Source organism: Oryctolagus cuniculus, chromosome 5 (genome assembly GCF_051225735.1).
Source record: "Oryctolagus cuniculus isolate XC-2025 breed Fujian yellow rabbit chromosome 5, ASM5122573v1, whole genome shotgun sequence".
Taxonomy (NCBI): domain Eukaryota; kingdom Metazoa; phylum Chordata; class Mammalia; order Lagomorpha; family Leporidae; genus Oryctolagus; species Oryctolagus cuniculus.
Window position 1 is genome coordinate 145,367,178 of NC_142871.1, and position 22,136 is coordinate 145,389,313.

Below are 22,136 nucleotides of genomic sequence, written 5' to 3' on the forward strand. Positions count from 1 at the left end.
CCACCTCCTTGGACAGACAGGCCACGGGAGGCTTGCTTTGGAGTCTTACTGGCCCCACATCAGCTGCTTATAAAGGCAACATCAGTTTCTTTTACCTGTAAAATTGAGATATTTCTTACCTACTCTCCAATAAAGGATTTACTGCAAACTACTTGAAGCTTATATCTCAGGTCCTTCACTTTTTTTCAAAAAGATTTATTTATTAATTTGAAAGTCAGAGTTACACAGAGAAAAGAGAGAGAGAGAGAGAGGTCTTCCATCTGATGGTTCACTCCCCAGTTGGCCGCAACAGCCGGAGCTGCACCAATCTGAAGCCAAGAGCCAGGAGCTGCTTCTGGATCGCCCACATGGGTGCAGGGGCCCAAGCACTTGGGCCATCCTGTGCTGCTTTCCCAGGCCATAGCAGAGAGCCAGATTGGAAGTGGAGCAGTTGGGTCTCAAACCAGCACCCATATGGGATGCCAGCACTTCAAGCCAGGATATTAACCCACTGTGTCGCTGTACTGGCTCCACGTCCTTCACTTTAATGAGGGACCTCTTTGACAATTTTTTTTGGGTAATTTCTGTACTCTTTTTTTAAAAAAGGATTTATTTATTAATTTGACAAGCAGAGACAAGAGACAGAGAGAGGGAGAGGGAAAGAGAGTGAACCATCCTCTGGTTCACCCCCAAAATGGTCACAAAAGCTGTGCTGCTTAGTCCTGCTAAGCCACACTGTCGAGAATAAGCAGGGTAGTGGTGCCTTTTCCCTCCACAAAGACACCGAGGACAGGCTTCTGTGAACATGTCCATGTTTATTCACAAACACGTACATTATGAAGGGCAGGTAACAAGGGTGTAACCAATTCTGGGGAACGCTGACCATAGGGCAGAACTGACGCTGGCACCAATATGCCTATCCAGTCAGCTTGAAGCTCACATAGACAGGATGGCTCCCCAGGTGGGCCTAATGGACCTGGGTTGCATCCAGGAGTAGTTTACCTGATTGGCAGAAGGCGGGGATAGGGGAGCCCTGTTACCTGGGCTCAGGTAACTGCTGAGATCACCCACATAGCTGGAGTTAGTACAGGAGTCAGGAGCTTCTTCTGGGTCTCCTACATGGGTACAGGGGCCCAAGCTCTTGGGCCATCTTTCACTGCTTTCCTAGGTGCATTAGCAGGGAGCTGGATCGGAAGTGGAGCATCAGGAACCAAACCAGTGCTCCAGTGGCTTAACCAGCTTTGTCACAATGCCGGCAGCCCCTCTATGCTATTTTTGAATAAATCCTTGGCAAATTTATATTCTCTTTTTTAACAGCTCCCCCTAATTATATAATTTCAGGCCCTAGGCACTGTGGCTCTTACACTCATTAGCCATGGTAAATGACCAGACTGGAAGCACCATGAGGGCAAGAATCCTCCACACCCAGCATTCAGAATCTGGCTAACACATGACAGGAGCACAATAAACATTTGTAGAAAAAAAATTTTTAAAGATTATTTATTTGAAAGGCAGAGTTACAGAAAGGCAGAGGCAGAGGAGAGAGAGAGAGAGAGAGAGATCTTCCATCCACTTGGGCCATCTTCTACTGCTTTTGCTGACTATAGCAGAGAGCTGGATCAGAAGTGCAGCAGCCGGGTCTCGAACGGGCACTCATATGGGATGCCAGCACTGCAGGTAGTGGCTTTACCCACTATGCTACAGCACCAGCCCCAGAAAATTGGGTTTTTAAAGATCATGTATGAAGCTGAGCCTCTACCCAGTGCCTTGAATAAATGCTAGATAACCTGAGATCCCAGTGTCCTAGCCTCCCTCCTTAGCTTGTGTGTCACAGTCCTGCCTTTTTTTTTTTTTTTAAGATTTATTTCATTTATTTGAAAAGCACAGCAACAGAGAAAGAGATCTTGCATCTGCTGGTTAACTCCCCAAATTCCTATGGGACTGGTCAGGGAGATAGACTAGTGTCATGAGCTGGAGGCCACACCCTGCTTGTCCCCATGTACTCTCACCTGTATCCACCCACCTGTCAATTAGACTACGGAACCACTCTGCTTTGGGAAGTGAATAAAAGGCCTGGAGAGCGCTGGGTCCACCCGCTCTCTCTTGCCTACCTGCTCGCTTGCCCACCAGTCCTCTCACTTGCAGGCTGTGGCCTGCTGCCTCTCTATTGGTAGACCCTGGGAATGACTGGCTTGGAATTCCCCGTTTACCCTTTCTGGTCCACTCTCCCTTAAAAAAGTCCTCGTGTTCTTGGGTATTCATCTCACTTCTAAATAAATTCTAAATCTTACCATGCTGCGTGCTATGTTTGAGCCGGTGCTTAGCATTCTTCTCTAAATAAAAGGCAAGAACCTGAAATATTAATTTCGCTCTAATTTAGCCCACAACAAAATGGCCACAACCACCTGTGCTAGTCCAGGCCTAAGCCAGGAGCCTGGAACTCCATCTGGGTCTCCCAAATGGGTACAGGGGCCCAAGCACTTGGGCCATCTTCTGTTGTTTTCCCTGGTACATTAGCAGGGAATTGGATCAGAACTGGAGCAGCCAGGCCCTGAATTAGCTCTCTGATATGGGATAGCAGCTTCATGAACAGCCGATTAATCCACTGCACCACAATGCTGGCCCCTGACCTGCCTTTTTGATGGCAAATCAACCACTTACTAAAATGAAAAAAGTGAACTGGGAGACTGGTTCAGCCGGCCCTACCAGGTTCTGATTATCAGGCTCAGGAAGTCATCTGCTTCTCCAACACATAACATTTTGATGGTCAGCACAGTCTTGAGGGGTTTGTTTAGGAAAACTTCAGATCTGGGCAGAAAGTAACTGCTACCTGCACGTAGCTCCCAGGCTGACTGAAGCCCACTTGGCCATCAAAAAAATTCCACGAAGAGCATTGCATCACCAACCAATCAAAGGAAGGCTGCAAGCCCCACTGACCAACCAGGAACCTGGACACGCACTGAACACCAGATTCTTATCCCAACTTCAGCCAATAAGAACCTTCACCACTGATGACTCCAGGAAGCTCCAGAACTAGGCCACACTTGCCCAGCTCCTTGCTCTGTGCTTTACAATAACTGCATCTTTTCTTCCATACTCTGCTGTCAGTGATTGGTTTTCTGTATGCCAAGGAAGCAGATCTAATTTGGGGGGTTCTATAGTAACTTTGGGGGGTCCTCCTATAACATGCACATGAAGCGTTTGTCAAATAGTCCTCATCAGATGGAATTTTTGTGAATGAGGAATCAGAAGCAGAAAGGAAAAGTACACCCAAAGATGTTTATATGCAAATAGGGCTGGTTTTGAACCTACAATGCCTGTGAATAATGTTCCGGAGCACAGGAACAAGTTGCAGGTTTAGCCATGTAAACTGGCCCTCTGGCTTTGAGACCAATGTGCTTTCTTTCTTTTTTTTTTTTAATTTTTGACAGGGCCATAGCAGAGAGCTGGCCTGGAAGGGGGGCAACCGGGACAGAATCCGGTGCCCCGACCAGGACTAGAACCGGGTGTGCCAGCCCTACAAGGCAGAGGATTAGCCTATTGAGCCACGGCGCCGGCTGAAACCAATGTGCTTTCTTCACAGTTTAATATTGTGGAGCGTTCTCTTCTGGAAATCAGCTGTGGTCATCTGCCCTTATTTGCAAGAGCATGACGAAAGGGACATGGCTGCAACGTTAATCATTTCCTAGGCTCTGAACAGTGCAGGTGACATCAAGAGGACAGCAAATAATCTATGTGATGTTTCTTAACTGATTAGATTTTCTCATCCAGTGATGATTGCTGTCCTTTATGATAATGATGGGGAAGACAAGGACTCCCAAGGAAGCCAATCAGTGGGCAGGTAGAGTAGGGAAAGTCCTGTGTGTGTGTGTGTGTGTGTGTGCTGGCTTGCACACTCTTTGTTATAGCTGCCTCTGTAGAGGGGAAAGAAAAAAAAAAAGAAAACCCAGCGGACTCCCCTGGGAATGGTAATTAACCACAGCAGTCAGTGCCTGAGCTATTAATAGCGAGCAGGAAGGCAGCACCAGGCATGAGGGGCTCTGCCAGGCCCTTGTCCTCCACCTCCTACCTTTTCCAGAATTCTTCCTCTCAGGCACTTAAGCTGCTCCTCATCGCCGTCACAAAGAATGGCTGGAATGTGAGAATGACTAGAACTAACCCCTGCCGTTTCATTGTTTGCGTCTTAAACACAGCTTCTACTTGAAGGCGGTGTGAGCAAGCAGAGGGGCAGCCCAGCTTATACACACTGGGGACAAGAACTCAGTGCCATCCGCGGCTTGCTGAAACACTGGGCCATTTATCACACAGAGCCCCATCTGTTCAAGGCAGAGGAATGCTATTTGCTTGGGGAGGAAAGGAAGAATTGATAGCAATATTCCCTAGCTTTTTCATTAGAGGGTTTGAAAAATAGCCTCTCAAAAGAAAGACACCTTTATATTCCAATTGAGTTATGAATTTAAAGGCATGCCTGGGCTGGGATTTCTCGTCTGCTCCAGTCAAGCCTAAAAGGCTGCAGGCCTCCAAACCTTTCCTTTAAGAACCTTGCTCTGTTCATGAATTTTCTGAATCTGGCTTTCTTGTGCTGCCCCCAATTTTTTTTTAAAAGGATTTGGCTTATTCTATGCTGAGAAGAATTCAAGGGGCAAAAGGACACAAACAAAAAAAATGGCTTTGGGTAAAAAAAAGAGAGCATTTGCAGAAAATTTGCTCAGGCTTATTTCATACCTCAGCAAGGAATATTTTTTGAATTTTTGTTTATTTATTTGAAAAGCAGAGAAACAGGAAGAAGCACACACACACACACACACACATGCTGAAAGGAGGGGTCTTTGATCCACTGGTTCTCTCCCCAAATGCCTACAAAGCCACGGCTAGGCCAGGCTGAAGCCAGAATCAGGAACTCCATCTGGATTTCCCACTTGGGTGACAGGGTTCCAGTCACTTGGGCCATCATATGCTGCCTCCAAAGTGCATTATCGGAGCACTGACTCGCAAGCACAGAGTAGCTGAGACCAGAACCAAGGACTCTGGTAAACGATTCAATGTCCCAGGCAGCAGCTTGACATGACAACACATACCCCAGAGAACATCTTTGAAGATGATGGTTTTTTTTTAACTTTTATTTAATGAATATAAATTTCCAAAGTACGGCTTATGGATTACAATGGCTTCCCCCCCATAACGTCCCTCCCACCCACAACCCTCCCCTTTCCCACTCCCTCTCCCCTTCCATTCACATCAAGATTCATTTTCGATTCTTTTTATATACAGAAGATCAATTTAGCATACATTAAGTAAAGATTTCAACAGTTTGCTCCCACATAGAAACATAAAGTGAAAAATAATAGATGATTTTTTTAAATGATGATGAAATGAGATCAGACCTATTGTCATGTTTAATCCCAGTGAGAGTCAAGTTGGGAATTGATAATTTCTTTGTTGTTTTTTTTTTTTTTTTTTTTTTTTACAGAGGATCAGTTTAGTATACATTAAGTAAAGATTTCAACAGTTTGCACCCCCATAGAAACACAAAGTGAAATATACTGTTTGAGTACTCATTATAGCATTAAGTCTCAATGTACAGCACGCTAGGGACAGAGATCCTACATGAGGAGTAAGTGCACAGTGACTCCTGTTGTTGACTTTACAAATTGACACTCCTGTTTATGGCATCAGTAATCTCCCTATGCACCAGTCATGAGTTTCCATGGCTATGGATGCCTTTTGAGTTCTCCGACTCTTAGAAGATGATGGTTTAAAACCAACTCATTTCTGGAAAATTCTTAATGATGTGCCTTAGAGTGGGCCTAATTTTTATCATCATCATCTTCTTCACTAGTATGTTGGGCTTTTGCAGTCTCTTTAAATCTGCAAATTTATATTTTGAGGTTCTGCAAAATATTCATGATTTCACTGATAGTTTCCTCTTTTCCATTTTCTCCATCCTCTTTCTCTAATATTCTGTTGTCTAGATTTTGAGCCTCCTGGAATGATTCCCTACTTTTATTTTATTTTACTCTTACTCTTCATTCGGAGAGATTTCTACCAATATTAGTATCCAACACTTTTATTGATCGGGGAGGAGTCTGATTAGCTATTTATTTTTTATTTCCAGGAGATTTTTGTTGAGTTTTCTTCTTAGCATCCTGTTATTTTTTAAAAAAGATTTTATTTATTTGAGAGGTAGAGTTACAGACAATGAGAGGAAGAGACAAGAGAAAAAGGTCTTCTATCCGCTGGTTCACTCCCTAAATGGCCGCAATGGCCAGAGCTGTGCCGATCTGAAGCCAGGAGCCAGGAGCTTCCTCCAGGTCTCCCAAGTGGGTGCAGGGGCCCAAGCACCTGGGCCATCTTCTACTACTTTCCCAGACCACAGCAGAGAGCTGGATCAGAAGAGAAGCAGCCGGGACTAGAACCAGTGCCCATATGGGATGCTGGAGCCGCAGGTAGAGAATTAACCTACTATGCCACAACGCCAGCCCCCATCCTGTTATTTTCTTATATTGCTCTGAGAATGTTCATTCCAGTTTTTACAGATATTTTAAAAAGTATTCTTCTGGGACCAGCATTGTGGCATAGCAGGTAAAACTGCCTCCTGAAGTACAGGCATCCCATACGGTAGCTGGTTCAAGTCCCAACTACTCTACTTCCAATCCAGCCCCCTGCTGATGTGCCTGGGAAGGCAGCAGAAGATGGCCCAAGTGCTTGAGCCCCTGCACTCATGTGGGAGTGCGGGAAGAAGCTCCTGTTTCTTGGCTTCGGATTGGCTCAGCTGTGGCCATTGCAGCCATTTGGGGTGTGAACCAGCGTGTGGAAGACCTTTCTCTGTCTCTCCCTCTTTAACTCCTCCTCTCAAATAATTTTTTTTTAAATAAAGGTATTCTTTCCGTTGTTTTTGTTTTCTTGGGGTTATTTTGTTTGTTTGCTTTGGACTTTCTTGTGGCCAAGCCATTAGCCATTATCCTTGGGTAGACAGAGATTCTTCCTACTGAAAATCTCTTTGCCGCCAAATAAACAGGATATCCTGGTCGAGGCCCTGCCCACCAGCAGCCCTGACTCCTTTGCACTCCTCTGCGACTGCTTCCATGTCAGTATGAATGCTTCAGTCCTCCAGCTGGTGCCAGCACATTGTGTGATGCAGTCTCCCTGACGTACTTGAATTTTTCTCACTCAGTCCACGTATTACTCCAGTGAAGCATGGATTGATGGAAGCCAGCGATGCTGTGGGAATAAGGGGCAAGGAGATCATGCAGATTGCAGCTGCTTTTTGATCTTCCCAAGGCCAATCTTGTCTACACCTTTCCATCTGATGGATGATAGAGCAGTAAAGGGCTGATGGGGGGCTGGTGCTGTGGCGTAGTGGGTTAAGCCGCTGCCTGCAGTGCTGGCATCCCATATGGGCACCAGTTTGAGACCCGGCTGCTCCACTTCTGATCCAGCTCTCTGCTATGGCCTGGGAAAGCAGTATAAGATGGCCCAAGACCTTGGGCCCCTGCACCCACATGGGAGACCTGGAAGAAACTCCTGGCACCTGGCTCCTGGCTCCTGGCCTCGGATCAGTGCAGCTCTGGCCATTGTGCCCAGTTGGGTAGTGAACCAAAGGATGGAAGACCTCTCTCTCTCTCTGCCTATCCTTCTCTCTCTGTGAAACTTTGACTTTCAAATAAATAAATCTTTAAAAAAAAAAAAAAAGAGCTGATAGGAAGCAATCAAGTGTGTGTGTGTGTGTGTGTCCATCAGAGCAGTATGATTGTGTGCCAAGCCAGTTTTTGCATCAAAATTACTCACAAATATCAATTTGTAGAAGTCTTATTTCCAGGGATCACGTTCTATCGAGAAGAGCACTCTCACTTTCTTCCTAAAGAATGCGAGAGTGACTGCTGGTTTTCTGGAGAGACCACAAAGGTTCAAGGGCACCACCAGGCAACACATAGACATTCGTTAACAACACCCCTGGGATGTGCCTGATGTTCTCGTCTAGAGACGCTCCAGTCAGAATTCTCCAGAGACTGAGTGATTATCCAACTATCTGTACCCAGACTGTGAGATCAATGAGTTTGTCTTCGTTTAAGTCATTGAGGTGGTGATAATTTTTAGGCAGCAATAGACAACTCGTAAGTGTGGTTTCAGAGGTAGGGAAAGGAAGTTACAGCTACACAGCACCTGTGTTTTTATTTACCTTCATCCTGCCCTGAAGAAAACCACCGCACTCCACTCTAATGCCAGTTGCGAATGTCAGTCTGTCCAAAGTGGCGTCTCCTGCTCTCTGAGTCTAAAAGGGATGGACTCCAGCCAGCCACAGTGATGGTCGCAGGGTTGGGCATGTCACCCCAGACGCACTACTGAGTCTCTCCTTCAGGCTTCAGTGTGTCCCACTCCTTAATAACGCTAAGCTCCATGGGAGCCTGGAGCGGCTGCATCTGTTGTGTTTCTGACATCACAGCCCAAGAATTCTTACGAGCATGTACATTCTACTCTATAGATTCAGAACCAGCGGTCGGAGAGGATGAAGCATTTGGTCAAGATCCTACAAAGAGGCAAGTATTGGGTTCCTCTTATCTAGCCAAGGGCCAGAAATGTGTGGCGTATGAAAACTGTGAGGTTTGCCTGCCCTGCCCACCAGCCTTGCCCCTGTCACTTGGCTATAATCACTCCCCCATCTTGTCTCCGTTTTGTCCCCTTCTACTCTGTTGTTTCTCTCTGCATTTGTCTAAGCCACAGAGATTAGGCAGAGGACAACTCTCATAAAATAATGCCACTGCCACCCAAGAGCAAATTTATCTATATTCAGTCTACTTTTTTGCATAAAATCATATAGCAAACCAAGAATGAGTCTTGGAAAACTTATTTCCTTCATTTTCGAAGAGCAAGTTAGAGCCCAATGAGTGTCTTAAGCTAAGACAGTTTTTCGTGGATGTATGTAACTAGACCATAGGCCGCCAGATTTTCAGTCCATGTTAGCCTTAAGGGAAAGCTGGAGGATCCTGGTAGGAATGGTCATGGCCAAGGATGTTTTGTGGCCTTGGTGTGCAGACAGAAAATCTGCTGAGAGTAAGTGGCAGCTTCTTTTCTTGGGTTGACTGTTTTATTTGGGTAACTGGAGGCCCAAAGCTGCCTTCTACCTAGGGATACTTTGAACAGTTAGGAGTAATTAGCTTAGCTTTGCTCAGGTCATGGAGTTCAAGCAGCTCTCTCCTTTCTTTGGTGCACTTTTCCTCAGGCCTGTCTCTCCTTGTCTTTTCTTGCCACTAGAATGCTAAGAACTGGAAGGGGGCAAGCACTTGGTGCAGTGGTCAAGACGCCAGTTAAAGTGCCCGTGAACCATATCAGAGTACCTGGATTTGAGTTCCAGCTCTGATTCCAGACTCCAGCTTCCTAGTAACATTGACCCTGCAGAGCAGCAAGTGATGGCTCAAGTGATTGGGTTCCTGCCACCCACGTGGGAGACCTAAACTGAGTTTCCAGCACCTGGCTTCAGTTTTGAGCCCACCCCCAGCCCATCCTGGCCATTGTAAGCATTGGGAATGAACAAGTAGATGGGAGTATTTCTCTCTCTCTTTCTTATTTTATTTTATTTATGTATTTATTTTAGACAAGCAGTGTGAGAGAGAGAGACAGGTCTTCCTTTTTCCGTTGGTTCACCCCTCAAGTGGCCGCTACGGCCGGTGCATTGAGGTCGGCATGCTGCGCCTATCTGAAGCCAGGAGCCAGGTGCCTCCTCCTGGTCTCCCATGCGGGTGCAGGGCCCAAGCACTTGGGCCATCCTCCACTGCCCTCCCGGGCCACAGCAGAGAGCTGGACTGGAAGAGAGCAACCGGGACAGAACCAGTGCCGCAACCGGGACTAGAACCCGGGGTGCTGGCGCCACAGGTAGAGGATTAGCCTACTGAGCCGCGGTGCCTCTCTCTCTCCTCTCTCTCTCCCCTCTCTCTACCTCTCTCTCTCTCTCTCCCCTTTCTCTCTCCCTTCTCTCTCCCCTCTCTCTCTCTCCTCTCTCTCTCCTCTATCTCTTCCCTCTCTCTATCTCTCTCTCTCCCCCCCTACCCCCCTCCCCACTCCCAAATAAATGAAAATAAAAAGTACTGGAGGACTGATATTAAAACAAGGACTTGGAGCAGGGATTACAAATTGGTTTCAACTTCATGGTTTTCATTTTTGTTTCTGTTTTTATTTTGTAATTACTTGGCTGTTTTGAGAAGATTCCTTCAGATCTATCCTGGGTCTGCACAAAAAATAATACGAGGAACAAGTGATGTATTCTGATACAGCCACTGTTTTAGCAGGGCTCTCTGGAAACACTCTGAGACTCAGAGGATTGCTTGTGGGGGGTTTCATAAGGAGTGTGCTCAGGCACAACCCTTGTGAAGAAATGAGGGAAGAAAGACGCGGCAATGCCATGGCAACGAAGGCCTCAGTCAATGTCATAGGGATCCCAAATGAGGTAGAGGCTCCAGGCTGCAGCACTAAAGCCTTCCTCCAGCACTGACCACGGAGAGTTGTGCTCTTGGACAAGGCAGCTGCCTTTGGCTAAGCCTGTCTCTGAGGCCATCAGTGGCCAGTACTCCTGGCAGCTGCAGAATGCATGCCGGGGTGCAGGAAGGGAGATCTGGTAGCCTACCACAGTCTCCACTGCAGCCACAGAAATGGGGGCGGCTGTGCCTGTGCCAGGTGTTTACCATTTCTGGCCTAGAGAAGGCTGGAAGAAGTGACACAGCTGCTTTTAATATAAGCCTTGGGCCAAGGGAGCAAGAAAAGACCATGCAACATATGAGGTCCAGTCCAGGTCACTGGGACAGAATAATGAGACCAGGACAAAAGGCCTTGCTGTCCTAAAATATCCCTGCAGCTGGCCTTGTGTGCTGTGCATACACCCCCCTTAGAAAACTCACTAGGCTAATCCTCCGCCTGCGGCACCGGCACACCGGGTTCTAGTCCCGGTCGGGGCGCCAGATTCTGTCCCGGTTGCTCCTCTTTCAGGCCAGCTCTCTGCTGTGGCCTGGGAAGGCAGTGGAGGATGGCCCAGGTCCTTGGGCCCTGCACCCGCATGGGAGACCAGGAGGAAGCACCTGGCTCCTGACTTCGGATCGGCGCAACGTGCCAGCAGTAGCAGCCACTTGGGGGGTGAACCAACGGAAAAAGGAAGACCTTTCTCTCTGTCTCTCTCACTGTCTAACTCTGCCTGTAAAAAAAAATAAAAAAAAAATTCTCGTGGGCTGACACCTGCTTCATCAGCACCTAGAGAAATGTAAGAATTTGGAGTTCTGAGTTCTGGTTGTTGCTCTCAATGTCTTTCCACACTAGAGACATGGCTAACATCTGTGTAACGCTTGCTCGTCATAACTAATGATACGATTCAGCTTCGTTTACCACCACCACCACCCCTTCACACCTCCTAGCTCTAGGGGTATCTACATGGAAAGGTATCAGGGAGTCAGCTCCCACCTGTATCTATACTGTGACTGCAGAAGTAGTCAGTGTAGGAGTGAATCAGAGCCCTGGAGAGGGGCTATTGGACAAGTCTATGTATTCCCAATTCCTATAAATTGCTCAAATCTTCTTCCAAACCCTCAACTGTAAGAAAGCCCAGGCATGCTCCTCTGTGGAGCCAGACTTGCATCCAAATGTTCTACAGAGCCAGAACAACTGAGGTGCTCACGCTCCCACCCTGGTGAAGTCACACTGTGTCAGTGCCAAATCTTCCACGCGCCCCCCTGCATGAGCAAAGAATTCACCAGCAGTGTGCCATTTATGTTTCTTTACTAAAGATGAAGTTCTGTGTTCTTTATGATTAAAACAAGAAATGATCATAGACCCAACTATGAAAGCTAAAACTCAAAGTCTTCTAGGAGAAATCACAGAAAAAAATATTTTCATGACTTTGGGTTAGGAAGACAATTCATATACAAGTCAGAAAGAGCATAGAAGATAAGATTGAAAATTCGCCTTTATAAAAATCTAAAAACTTTGGGGCCAGCGCTGTGGCAAAGTGGGTTAAAGCCCTGGCCTACAGTGCAGGCATCCCATATGGGCTCTGGTTCAAGTCCCAGCTGCTCCACTTCTGATCCAGCTCCCTGCTAATGTGCCTGGGAAAGCAGCGGAGAATGGTCCAGGAGCTTGGACCCCTGCACCCATGTAGGAGACCCGGAAGAATCTCCCGGCTCCTGGCTTTGGGTCAGCTCAGCTCAGCTCCAGCCATTGTGGCCATTTGGGGAGTGAACCAATGTATAGAAGACCCTGCCCCTCTGTAACTCTTTCAAATAAATAAAAATAAAAATAAAAAAGTAAAAACCTCTGCCCATCCAAAGGTGCTATTAATAAAATGAAAAGATTCAGACTTGGAGAGAATATTTGTAATATATATTTGACAAAAGATTTACATCCAAAAATATTTTTATTTTATTTTTTAATAATTACATCAAGTTTTAAAAAAAGATTTATTATATTTATTTAAAAGGCAGAGTTACAGGGAAAGAGGGAGAGATGCACACAGAGAGATCTTTCATCCACTGCTTCATTCTCCAAATGGCAGCAATGGCCAGGGCTGGGCCAAGACAAAGCCAAGAGCTAAGTGCCAAGAACTCCATCTGGTTGCTCACATAGGTGGCAGGGGCCCAGGTACTTGCCATCTTCTGCTGCCTTCCCTACCACATTAGCAGAGAGCTGGATTGGAAGTGGAGCAGTCAGATTTGAACTGGTACGCATATGGGGATGCTGGTGTTTCAGGCTGTGGCTTAACCTGCTGCGCCAAAATGCTGGTCCCTAAATTAGGAGTATCTTAAAAATATTCCTACATACCAGTAATAAAACTCAAGGAATTACACTTAAATATGAGCAAAATATTTGAACCAGTATGTCACAAAAGAAGTTAATGGAAAGACTTTAAGGCATATGAATGGGTCCTCAAAAATTATCATTATTATCTATCAGAGGAATTCAAATTAAAACTCAAAAATGAGATACCCTACAGATACGGTAGAATTAATTGTTAAAAAGAATAATAACACATTGGAGGCTGCACTTCCGGCAGCAACGGCAGGAATCGGGCCGCTGGCTGGCGTCTAGGCCTCGGTGGAAGGGAATCGGCGGGGATCTGAGCCATCAGAACTGCCAACATGACGGTGGGCAAGAGCAGCAAGATGCTGCAGCACATCGACTACAGGATGAGGTGCATCCTGCAGGACGGCCGCATCTTCATCGGCACCTTTAAGGCTTTTGACAAGCACATGAACTTGATCCTCTGTGACTGTGATGAGTTCAGGAAGATCAAGCCGAAGAACTCCAAACAGGCAGAAAGGGAAGAGAAGCGAGTCCTCGCCTGGTGCTGCTGCAAGGGGAGAACCTGGTCTCCATGATAGTAGAGGGCCCTCCTCCCAAAGATACTGGCATTGCCTGAGTACCACTTGCTGGAGCTGCTGGGGGCCCAGGGATTGGCAGGGCCGCTGGCAGAGGAATCCCAGCTGGTGTTCCCATGCCTCAGGCTCCCGCAGGTCTTGCTGGCCCGGTCCGTGGGGTTGGTGGGCCATCCCAACAGGTGATGACCCCTCAAGGAAGAGGCACTGTTGCAGCCGCTGCAGCAGCTGCCACAGCTAGTATTGCAGGGGCCCCCACCCAGTACCCACCTGGCCCCTGGGATGCGACACCTCCTTTGACCCTTGCCACAGAGTTATGGAAGTAGATCCACAGAGGCGTGGGCCCGACCCCCAGGGCCACGTTACCACAGACCTATTTGTTTGTTATGCTGTTGTTCGCGGAGTCTCACCGGATTGTCTGGTTTCCCTTACAGGGCCCCCTCCCCCGGAAATGCACCCACCAAGGCCCTAGACTCATCTTGGCCCTCCTCAGCTCCCTGCCTGTGTCCTGTAAGGCTGTACATAGTCCTTTTATTTCCTTGTGGCCTATGAAACTGGTTTATAATAAACTCTTAAGAGAATATTAAAAAAAAGAATAATAACACATGGTAGCAAGCATGTGGAGGAACTGGAACACTCACCCATTTCTCAGTAGAGTATGAAATGGTGCAACCACTATGCAAAACTGAAATTGAGAGCATCAATATGTATCTACCTTACCACTCAACATTTCCACTTCTGGTACATCCCCATGAATGTATGTGTACACACTAAGATTCATTTGCATATGAATGTTCATAGAAGCTTTATTTATAATTTCCTCAAACTGGAAACAATTAAAAATCAGGAGAATGGATAAACAAATTGTGGTACAATAATACAATGGAGTTCTAGTCAACAGTGAAAAAGAACAAACCATTGATAAAAACAACAAAAAGAAAGACTTTCAGAAACATTAGTTTGAGAGAAAGAAGCCAGATTCTAAATAAGGATATATCTGTATTACTCCATTTACATCAAGTTCAAGAATATGAAGAAATTAGTATATATGATAGAAGAAGCAGGGAAATTTGGAGGATGATGGAAATATGTTACATCTTTATCTAAAGGGTACATATACAAATTCATCAGTTTTTTAATGTAAAAGTTCACTTTAATATTTATGCATTTTATTACCTATAAATAATACGTGCAAGTACCTGAATAAAGCACTGATAATGTGTTCATATATTTTAATCTACTTGAAAAGTCCAGTGAGAGCGAGAAAGTATAGGGGCTGGCACTGTGTTTTAATCTGTTAAGCCACCACCTGCAGTGCTGGCACCCCACAGGGGTGCCAGTTAGAGTCCCAGCTGCTCCACTTCTTATTCAGCTCTCTGCTAATGTGCCTGTGAAAGCCATGGAAGATGGCCCCAAGTCCTTGGGCCCCTGCACCCATGTGGAAGACCTAGGTGAAGCTCCTGGCTCCTGGCTATGGCTTGGCCCGGTGCTGGCCATGTAACCTTTTGGGGAGTGAACCAGCAGATGGAACATTTCTCTCTCTCTCTCTCTCTCTCTCTCTCTCTCTCCCTTTAACATTAAAAAGTAAATCTTTTTTTTTTTAATTGAAAGTATAAAAAAAGCAGAAACAATTGCCCCAATGTGGTCAATCATTAGCATTTCCCCCAGTCTTAGCTTCAATGCACGTTTTGTGTGGATGAAATATTGCACAAACTTTATTTTGCTTTTCCTTCTTATCATCACATCATAAGTACTTTCTAATGACAGTGGAAACTTCACATCAATCATTTCAAATGGCTGAGTCATAGTTCATCACACACATCTGCTGTCAATTATTTATCATCCCCTTAATGTTGGACCTTCTGTGTTTTCATTTTTTTCACTGCTATCAACAGTGCTCAGAAAAAAACTAGGTACCTAGAGTTTTTATTTTCTGCATTTTAGAGTATTCCTCTCAGTAACACTCCTAGACATCAGTCAGTTGTCATTTAAAAAATAAAAGAGTAGAAAAAATGGCAGTGAAATCCTACAATGGCAATCTCTGCTCAGTGGCACAGTGCCCTGACATCCTGCTATGGAGGTGGCATCCCGGGCTGACCTAACCTTTAGCAACGAGTGTTCGGGGCCATCGTACTTGCCAGAAGTTTGGGAGAGGCATGGACAGACTGGGGGTAGGGGAGGGCAGGCAGCACCAACCCTGCTCTTGTGGACTCACTGTGAAAGGAATAGGGAAGAATTAAGGAGAGCTTCACAGAAGAGGTGGCCCAAAGGATTGATATGGTAACTAATCAGTCAGTGAAAGTTCAGGTGAGCTGGACTTCTTACAACCCTACAAAGTATTGTTATCTCTAATTGTCAGCTTGATATGCATACCTTCCCAGGATGAACCTGTCTCCTTCAGCACCAGGGCGCATGCTCAGACACCACCCTGTTTGTATATCCCAATAAGGTTCCACACACACCCCACCCCCCACCTCATAAAAAAGGCCAAGAGCAGGGCAGAAGTCTCTTTTTTGCCACGGGCGATGTTTAGAGGTACTGCTCTCATTCTCTCCCTCCCCGTCTCCCTCTCTCCCTTCTTCCCTTCCTCCCTTCTCTTTACAAGCAGCCCTTTGGCCCACTTATCATGGTTATTTCTCTAGGTGGGGCAGCCTACATTTGTTATCTGAATGTATGCTTATTCCCTCACTGTTAAATTACTCCTGTCCCTGTTTACCCATGTTACTAGTCTTTGCTTAGAGGTCTTACCTTTGTGTAAGACAAGAACCTACAGTAAAAATTAAATGTTTATACCCACATCAGGATGAGCAGGGCATTGCTAGACAGGAAGGAAGCAGTAAGAATGAGCTGCAGAAGCACAGCATTACAGGTGATGGGATTATTAGGCATTAAAGTGACACCCATAAAAAAATCCCCACAAATTAAAGGTGCTGGCATTGAGGGGAATTGGATGAAGATGATGCCAGCATCCCATATCAGAGCATTGGTTTGGGTCCTGGCTGCTCAGCTTCCAATCCAGCTCTCTGCTAATGTGCCTAGGAAAGCAGCAGAAGATTGCCCAAGTACCAGGACCACCCATAAGAGAGACCCAGGTGGAGTTCTGAGCTCCTGGCTTGGGCCTGACCCAGCCCTGGCTATTGCTCTGTTGCAGCCATTTGGGGAGTGAACCAGCAAATGGAAGACCTCTCTCTCTCTCTCCCTCCCTCCCTCCCTTCTTCCCTCCCTCCCTCCCTCCCCCTCTTCCTCTCCCTCTCCCTCGCCTTCCTCCCCTCCCCTTCTGCTGTGGTGGAATGAGAAGGCCATGCCAAGATGGCTGCTGGCAACAGAAACTGACTGGCAACAGGCTGTGATTGGATGGCTTCGGAAAACTACATGGCAACGGAGCCTGCCTGGCAATAGGATGTGATTGGATAGCTTCAGAAACTGCCTGGAAACAGGCAGTGATTGGTTAAGGCATAGACCGCCCCTTGACTGGATTGGCTGCTTTGGCTATATAAGCTGCTGTACCAACTGAAATAAATGAGTCTGCAGGCTGCTCACCTCTGGCCTGGTTTTATCTGGCTCCCAGGGTCTGTGTGGTGACTCCGCGTCTCTTGCCCCCACTGCGCTCCTCCTCTCAGAATGAATCCACAGCAACACTCTGCCTCCCTCTCCCATAAATAAATCAGTCTTTAAAAGTAAAGTGACACCATCCTATCTGTGGTTTTAGAATTTTCTGGCAACGCTTTAGTTGGAGGGGGAAGGACTGCAAATGGAGAAGGAGACCTCTATTAGGGAAAGGTGGAAAAACCAAGAGACATCTGAGAGATCAGCAGGAGTGGTAGAAGAAGGGTGGAGGAAATTATTTAGAAATGTTTGAGAACAAGGCTTTAGATCGCCTGGGTGCTATGAGAGAAGGGGAGAAATTTTATTCCAAAACAACTTTCTGTGGGATATCCAATCCTTGTATGCCATCTGTCAAGTCTTATGATTTCTAATCTGTAAAACAAAGAGATTGGACTAGGTGAGGAGTGTATTGGACTCATGATGTCATTTTCCCCTCCTATGTCAAGGGCTAATGTTGCTTACAGAATAGGACAGCATCCCAGGCAGCAACCACCACTGAGGGGATTTGGAAGAGTTGAACTCTACCTGCTTGCCCTGGATTTGGAGAGCCCCAGGTTTATTCCCAGCTCTGAAGGAATGATTACAATTTACATCATGTCATTCTTCAAGGAGGAAGTAGAACTAGAACAACTATTGTTAAAGAAGAATCTGTTAGGAGTACTATGCTTGAAATAATGTGAGTTTGTCTCCACATCTGGGGAATTCGAATTAATGAGATAGATTTCTCACAGGCAGAAGGTAAATAGTAATCATTACTGGATAATCAAAATGACAGTCAAGTCCCTGTAATTATAATAGTTCCATAGTTCCCATCATTTTCAGAATCATATTCTCCAAAGAATTTAACATCTAAAATATATGTAGATAAATAACTTACAGCGGGTTAAGTGGACCTGCAGCAACAGTATCCCATATGAGTGCCAGTTCAAATCCCAGCTGCTCCACTTCCGGTCCAGCTCCCTGCTGATGCACCTGGGAAAAACAGTGGAAGATGGCCCAAGAACTTGGGCTCCTGTACACACGTGGAAGACCCAGAAGAAACTCCTGCTCCTGGCTTCAGCTTGACTCAGTCCCGACCATACAGCCAGGAGGACTTTGTCTGTAACTCTGCCTTTCAAATAAATAAATAAAATCTTTTTAAAAACAGAAATAAACCTACAGCCCTTCTCTTGAATTAAGTTTAATTGCCATAGTTATTTACTTTTTTTTTTTTTTTTTGTAAAACAGGATACATTTACCTATGTAAATGTAACCAACTGCAAATAAAACCAAATGGGAAATGCAGAGAGACACACACAGGCAGAAAGAGAAAGAGATCTTCTATCTACTGGATCACTCCCCAGATATCTACAAGAGCAAGGGCTGCTCCAAGCCAAACCCAGCTGCTGGAAATCCAAATCAGGTCTCCCACGTGAGTGGCAGGGACTAACTGAGCCATCACTGCTGCCTCATAGCGTGCACATCTGCAGGATGCTGGAATCAAAGTGGAGCCAGGACTCAAACTCCTTGACTCTGATATAGGATATGGGCAACTGCTTGTTCCTATGATAGAATATGTTTCTAAAGGTTTATATCTTTATCTCAAAGGCCGAATTATAGGGTGATGGAGAAGAGGGGAGGGAAAGAGACATAGAGAGAGAGGAGTCTTCCATTTCTGGTTCACAACCCAAATGGCTGCAATGGCCCAGGCTGGGCCAGACAAAAACTAGAAGCCCGGAGCTCCATCTGTGTTTCCCATGTGGATGCAGAAGCCCAAGCACCTGGACCACCTTCTGCTGCCTTCTCAGGCATGTTAGTAGGAAGCTGGATCAGAAGTGGAGTGGCCAGGACTTGAATCGATGCCCATACGGGATGCCGGCACTGCAGGTGGTACACCACAATGCTGACCCCAATATGATATTTTTAAAAGAAAAAGTGAGAAGTTTCTGGAACCTAGGTGAAAAGATTATTTATTCTTCAAATTGGAGCACGTCTCTAGTTGTTTTGGTGTGTTTTTAACATTTCAATAATCAGTTTTTAGTGTTAGCCACCCATAAACGAATTAAAGCTACCTATTGATATAAGTAAGAAAAACTGGATAAACTCAAATTCCATAGACTCCTGGGAGTGAGTTTTGATTTCTCTTCCTCTTACCCTCTTTGCCCTACTCCACAGGGAATGGGAGAAGACCTGATTGGATGATGGTTGCTAATTTCTCTGATGTTGGCCACCACGGTAGCCTTCCTGTTCCTAGCCTGAGGTCACTGAACGTGAGGTAGCAGGGAGATGCACAGTCAGCTGTCTCTTCTCTTGACCTGGCACCAGTCTGCTCAGCACAGCAGCAACCCTTGATTCTTTTCTTCTCCCTCTACTGTTGGCTTTACTTAGGCTCAGACTGATGGCGGATGAGCTGTGTCCATCCTGAGAGAGTCTTTTGTTTGGACGCCACAGTGTATTTATTTGCTTATAATTTGGATATAAATGTTGTCAAACAGAACATACTGTTTCCCCAGCCACAGACTCCACCACTGTGTAATGTGTCATGCCACGCCCACCTGGCTCCTGAGTGGCTTTTGATATAGACTATTGTCACCCCTCACACGTCCTCCTCTTCCTACTCCAGCACCTGCTACATACCTCAGCCCCATCTCTCCAGGGAGCACTGGGGTCTTCTCTCCCTTCCTAAGAGCTTTGTACTCGACTGTAAAGCCTGAGGGCTTTTTCAAACAGTATAAAATAACAAATGAATGAACAAGCACACATTCAGTTGTTTCATGGATGCACATTGTATACCAAATACTATGTTAGGGTTCAGTGCTCTCTAAGAAAGAATTCCTTTGAAATTTGAACATCCTCCAGAGAATTCCAAGATATTTAAAAATTTTAAAATAGCCAAATGAAAATGTGAAGTATTAGAAAGGACCCCACTTTTTGTCTGAGAGTACATATTTGCTGGAGTTAGAAAAGGTAGCCAAGGCTGGTACTGTGATGCAGCAGGTTAATCTGCTGCCTGCAGTGCTGGAATCCCATGTGGGCACTGGTTAGAGTCCTGGCTGTTCCATTTACAATCCAGCTCACTGTTAATGAGCCTGGGAAAGCAGTGGAGGATGGGCCAAGTCCTTGGGCCCCTGTACCTATGTGACAGCAGACCTGCAAGAAGTTCCTGGCTCCTGGCTTCGGATTAGCCCAGCCCCAGTCATTGCAGCCATTTGGGGAGTCAACCAGTGGTTGGAAGACCTCTCTTTCTCTCTCTCCCTCTTTATCTCTGTAACTCTGCCTTTCAAATAAATAAAATAAATCTTTTTTAAAAAAGTATCCAAAGTTTCAGAAACAGTGACATCATCTGATACCTAATGCAAGCAAACCCATAAATGATATTGTGCAATGAATGACAAAAACAATGTCTTGTGTTTTTATAATTTTTTGTTTTAAAAGATTTATTTATTTATTTATTTGAGGGGCAGAGTTACAGAGAGAGAGGCTGCAACAGTCAGGGCTGGGCCAGGCCAAAGCCAGGAGCCAGGAGCTTCATCTGGCTCTCCCACGTGGGTGCAAGGCCCAAGCACTCAGACAATCTTCCACTGCTTTCCCAGGCACATGAGTAGGGAGCTGGATCAGAAGTGGAGCAGCCGAGACTTGAACCGACGCCTATATGGGATGCGGGCATGGCAGGCGGTGGCTTCACCTACTGTGCCACCATGCCAACCTCTCTATATTTTATACATTTCTGAGTTCTGGTTTTGTTCTTTTTAATTCCATGCAATAAAACTTTGTTGAACTACTATACAGCACCAGACACTGTGTTGAATGCTGGGGGTACAGTGATCCAGAAAATGTAAGCTGAGAATACGAGGAGGGTAAGAGCATGGAGGGGAGAACATGGGCTTATTCTGAGTGTGACAGGTGGGCTCCTACTCCTGAGCTCTGAGCATGAGGAAGAGCCAGTTAGGCGACACAAGGTGGAAAGGGCTGTCCCAGCAGAGGAAGCCGTGCATGTATGAGGGGGATGGCAAGGAAGCTGGTGCCTCTAGGAGGCCACAGGAGGCCAGTGTGCTGCAGCTGACTGAGGAGTGAGAGAGTGACCAAGTTGATTCTGGAGAGCAGATACGGGTCCTTCACATGGCCTAACAGACCCAAATAAGGAGTTTGGATTTTACTCAAAATGCAGTGGGGGAAAGATCAGCAAAATTGACTATTAGATAGACTGATCAAGAATAGAGAAAAGATTCAAATTCTAAAATCAGAAATGGAAGACGAATAATCCCTACCAAATTTTTAATTATTAATTTTTAATTATTAATAGGGAATGCTATGACAAACTGTATCCTAACATTCTGTAACCAGGATGAAATGGATAGATTTGTAGACAAACATGATCAAAATTGACTCAAAAGAAGATGTAGAAAATATGAACAGACCTATAGCAGAGAAAGAGGTTGAATTAGTAATAACATAAAAAAGAAAATTTAGGCCCAAGTATCTTTACTAGTGAATTCTCCTCAAATATTTAAAGATGAATTAACATCAATTTTTCACAAACTCTTTCAAAAAACACTTCCCAACTGATTCTTTGAGAGCCTTATTACCCCAATACCCAAACCAGGCAAAAGCATGACAGAAAAAAAAAAAAAACTACAGACCAATATCTCTTATGAATGGAAATACAAAAATCTCCAACAAAATACTAGCACACTAAATACAGAAACATAGAAAAAGGATTACACACCATGACCCAGGGGGATTTATGTCAGATACACAACATTGGTTTAATATGAAAATCAGTTGATTGGGCACAGCTTATGAATAGGATAAAAAACAATAACCAGGTGAGATGTCATCCTAATAGATATAGAAAAAGCATTTGACAAAGTTCACCATCCATTCATAATAAAAAAACTTTCGAAAACTAGAAATAGAAGAGAACTTTCTCAACTTAATAGATTTCATTCATGAAGTAGATTCCATTCACAGCTAACATGTTATTTTGTGGAGAAAGACTGAATGCATTCCCCCTTAGATCAGGCACAACAGGGCTGCTTATTCTTCTTGGTTTTTTAGAAAAGATTTATCCACTTATTTATTTAAAGGCAGAGTTATAGCAAGAGGGACAGATCTTCCATCAACTGGTTCACTCTCCAAATGGCCACAATGATCAGAGCTGGATCAGGCCAAAGCCAGGATCCTGGAACTGCGTCCAGGTTTCCCACATTGATAGTAGGGGTC

At 45.4% G+C, this 22,136-nt stretch overlaps 1 pseudogene; it reads left to right on the forward strand.

Annotated features, from left to right (window-relative positions):
- The first annotated feature begins 12,987 nt into the window (after window positions 1–12,987).
- On the forward strand, window positions 12,988–13,800 carry LOC138849701 (small nuclear ribonucleoprotein-associated protein B pseudogene; annotated as a pseudogene).
- Window positions 13,801–22,136: the final 8,336 nt, after the last annotated feature.